The sequence below is a fragment of the Cupressus sempervirens genome, chromosome 4, assembly GCF_028749045.1.
Source record: "Cupressus sempervirens isolate cs-2001-9-10 chromosome 4, ASM2874904v1, whole genome shotgun sequence".
NCBI classification, from domain to species: Eukaryota; Viridiplantae; Streptophyta; class Pinopsida; order Cupressales; family Cupressaceae; genus Cupressus; species Cupressus sempervirens.
In genome coordinates, this window is record NC_143121.1 from 351,905,006 (window position 1) to 351,909,608 (window position 4,603).

The following is a 4,603-nucleotide window of genomic DNA, read 5'->3' on the forward strand; positions in this document are numbered from 1 at the left end:
ACTTTACCTAGATTGCATGTGAAAAAGAGATTTGTTTTGTTCAATTTTTAGAAGCTTCAAATGAAGTGTTTGATATTGCAATGGTTAATTGATCCTTAGAATTCAAAATTGGATTTGTTGTTTTAATCATGCATTCAAGGAAAATTTGATTTTAATCCATGGCACTCAAGAGTGATTTTAGCAACATGCATTCAAAGACAAGTGATTAAACATTCAAGTTTTTTCCTTTGAGTATTCAAGATTGAGATTTTGTGTGTTGTTTTAAGAACTTTGAAGTGCTTTGCTTTAACCTTAGATCATTCAAGATTGTTTTGGACTCAAAAGTGAAAATGACTCTTTGGACTTTGGTTTTCATTCAAGATTTTGTGTTCTACTTTGCATATTTTAAGCCCAAAAATGATATTCCTAGATTGTTTTGATGCATGAAAATCCTAAGAAACATTTAAGATTTTGCAATAAGACATTTGTTTGGAACAAATAACAAAGCTTTTAGGACAATTTTTGGCAACCATTTAGGACTCTTAGTTTTCATGAGATTTTTTAAAAGAACTTTAGTGTGCACTTAGTGTTGATTTTGAACCTTTTGAAATGGAAACTTGAAGTTCTTTTTAAATTCCCAAAAATGAAGTGTTCCTAATTTTGCATGAATGCATCTAAAACCTTGATGTTGCAAGGACGCAAATGATTAGATTGGTTTAGTTTCACTTGTTAAAAGATTTTTTCTTTCTTGCAAATTTTTAATTTTTCAATGGATTTAAGTATGATTTGGGGGTTCATTTTAAGCACTAAAAAGAAGTGTGTATGATTTTGCTTCCTTAAAAAAAAATGGCCAAGATCTCCCACAAGAAGAAGAAGAAGAAGTAGATGGAATAAGAAGAATATAGACAAGAAGAGGAAGAAGAATTTCAAGTTCTTTGTCCACCTATAAGCTTGAAAAATCTGCAAACACTATGAGATAGATTATGAGTTCCTTTGTCTTCTTCATTCTCATGTGGACCTACAAAACCAATTTATACAATCCTACCAATCACAAAAACAAGAAAAATTAGCCAAAATCAGCAAATAACATACAAAACTTGACTAAAAAAGCTAATGAAGATGACCCATGCGGGGTCCCACCGGGCGTGCCAAAATGTATATGAGCAATGTTAGTATGCTAATAGAAACCAAATTTAAATAAAGCTTCTACAAACTAAACAAAATTCATAAACTTCAAGATAAACTAAGATGAACTCTCAATTGAGAATATGAGCCATTAATGGACTCTCTCAATAAGAAGCTCTCTTGTTGAGTAGCTTTATCTAAATGGATAGGATGTATGCTCAATATGCTTCCAAAGGCTTCAATGGATGATTGTGGATTTTTGGTGTGGATAGATGGCTTTAGTATGGATTTGGCTCTCAAAATAGCATTATAACTTTACTTCATGGATTGTGTTATTTTGCAAAGGGGAAGGATCCAATTTATAGGCAAGAGGCTTGAGGGTTTGAGGGCTAAGATGCAAGGATGGGAAAAAGCTTATGGAGGGCTCAGATTGCATGAGAGGAGAGCACATGGATTGTGCTTCCTTATAGCCAATCAAGGAGTGACACATGTCACATGGTGAGAGGATGGAGGAAAGAAGAAGGATGAGTCAACAAAGGAGGCTCAAGGAATAAAATCTTCATAAAGACCCTCATAATGACTTGTAAGAGCAATAAAAGGGCTTGTAAGAGTCATTTATGACCTAGTGGACTTCATAAAGTTTTATGGTTGAGATATTTTGAGGGTGATGAGAGCAATTTCGACTTGGGATTGATTAGGAAGGTTCTAAGCTTGCTTAGGCTTGTGCAAATGATTAGAGGATGGATTAGGATGGTTTAGGATTAGCTTAAGGATAGACAAGTGGATGGCATTTAATGAGGGTGGGTGAAGGAAGAGATATTTGTTAACTTTGGCTTGGGTTAGTAAGTTTTAACCCATGTTTAGGGAATGTGACAAGGTTAAGAGGGGATTAGGATTAGGTTTAAAGACATCTTCTAGAAGAGTCTAGATTTTGGATGAGGATAAAGACTTTCTAGAATAGTCTAGAATTTCCTAGGATGAGGATGAAGACTTTCTAGAAGAGTCTAGAACTTCTTAGGATGAGGATAAATTAGATTTTTAGGAAATAAATAAAGTTTTATTTATTTCAAGGGTTTGGGTTGAGGAGATATTTATTAAAACTTTTTTAATAAACATGAGGATTAATATTTAATCTTAATTAAATATTTTGAGTTGGGATTAGGGGTAGGAAATGATGAGATTAGCCTTTAATTGAAATTAAAGAAGGATTAGAAGATTTTGGAAGAGGTTATTGGTCATAAAAAAATTGGCCAAGTTTTGGGCAAAAAATAATTTATTTATTTATTTTAGGATTTTTGGTCAATTTATTAATTAAATAATTAATAAATAAGGAAATAATGTTTAAATAAGATTTAAACATTTTTGGGAGAGATCCCTTAATTAAATATTTTTAATTAAGATAAAGGGATTTAATGGCATAAAAATTAATTAATTAATTAATTAATAAATGATGATGTCATCAGGACTTTTTTAGAAAATAAAAATACTTTATTTTCTAAAGGTTTTTAGGTGTCTACAAGAACATCATAACCCTACCCCATATCTAAGATGTGACTTGCAAGGATCTACATTAACCAAAAGAGTTGAGAAATTTCTCTAATCTCTAATCAAAATTCAGAATAGTCAGTCATGACCGAATTTTCCCTTGTAACTCATTACCTTAAGTATAACTTATGCACTTTTAGTTATAATAGTGTACCATTCAAGTATGACCACAACCTGATAATAGTTTAAACATTATCAAATTGAACATCAAGTCATTCAACTAAATTGTAAACATTAACATATATTTCAAAAAAAAAAATTGTATTTCTTTTGCCTTGTAGAATTTTTGGGCTTGACAAGTGTGAACTCCCTCTAACATTAATCTCTCTCTCTCATCTCAGTTTCTCCCTCTGTAAGTAATCTCTCCAAGTTTCATCAAACTCTTCCTCTTTGACATCTACAAATATTTAGAAAAGTGTCTTTGATATAGAAAACTCTTTGTTTAATTATTTTTGTGATATGACATAAAACTCTTCCTCTTTGACTTCTTATGCCAAAGACAATATTCAATGAATTTCAATGTACCTAATGTATAGATTCATATGCAATCTACCCTTTCATTATTGTATGAATTTGACTAATCTTCAAGAATACTCTATTTGCCTCTTAGATACAAAAATACATCCTTAGGTAATGGCTTGGTCAATATGTCTACAATTTGTTCATTAGTATCCAAATTTACTAATATCACCTCTTTGTCTTGCACTAATCCTCTCAAAAAATTATATTTTATTGCAATATGCTTGGTCTTGTTATGCATCACCAAATTTTTTGATATATTGATTGCACTAGTGTTATCACAGAAGATAACCCCCGGATCCTTGATTTCTACATTTATATCTACCAATAGTTGTTTGAAGCAAACAATATTGGAACAATTGATAGCCACAACAACATACTTCACCTCTGCTATAAACTGAGAGATGCAATTCTGCTTCGTACTTGTCCAAGACACTAGTCTCTTACCAATAAAGAATGTTGGTTAAAAGCACAAACCTATGTCACCCTTTTAGAAAGGTAAAACCTAACAAAAGTATAGCTATTAACCTTCACTGACATAAAACTAGTATTATTAACTTTTAGTTGCTGAAAAATGATTGAAATTAGGGGTTTAGTTCCAACTAGTAAACTACATGGAAATAAATTTATTTCCCTTTGATCTCAGATTATGTTATAGATTATATAAGTAGCTAGAACAATCAAAGATAAAAATTGGATTTAGACCTATATTTTCTCTTTTATAATGATTCAAATTTCAATTTATTCAAATTGATAGTTTTCATCTCCCACCACATTTTTCAAAATAAATCTATTCCAACCAAAAGAAAAATTATAGATTCTAAAAGAGGACTCTCTCTCCTCTAGAAAGTAATATAATTTTATTTTTTTAAATAATATTTATTATTATTTTTCTTTCTCAAAATCAACATCTTCTCAAGTGTTAAAATACGTACTTGTAAATATTTTTAATTACAATATACTATATCTAGTTAAAACGCTATGAACTCTATGTGAGAATATTCCTAAGTTTGAGCTCTATAAAATGGTGTTTATATGTTATTAAAAAAATATCATAACAAATAGTAAGAGTTATTGAAACATCAGTTTTTAAAATAATTGTATTTTTTTAGTAATTAGATACTAACTAGTATAAAACATGCATTTAATAGACATTTCCAAATGGAAAAGTGTGAGACCATATATAACTTAGCTAGAATAAATTCATCAAAATTATATGTTTGAATTTTTTTTTTTTTAAGGTAAAAATACTTAAATTCAGTCATTCTAATAAGTCACCTTGAAAGGTGACAGAACTTTGTACTTTTACCCTATTCCACCACTGGTGCTTTTTTTGTCATCAACACTTCTTACCCAATTTGCATCAATAAAGGCTTTCAAATCTAAGTTTCCTCCTTTCTTGTACCATAGTCCATAATCTTTAGTACCTTTAAGA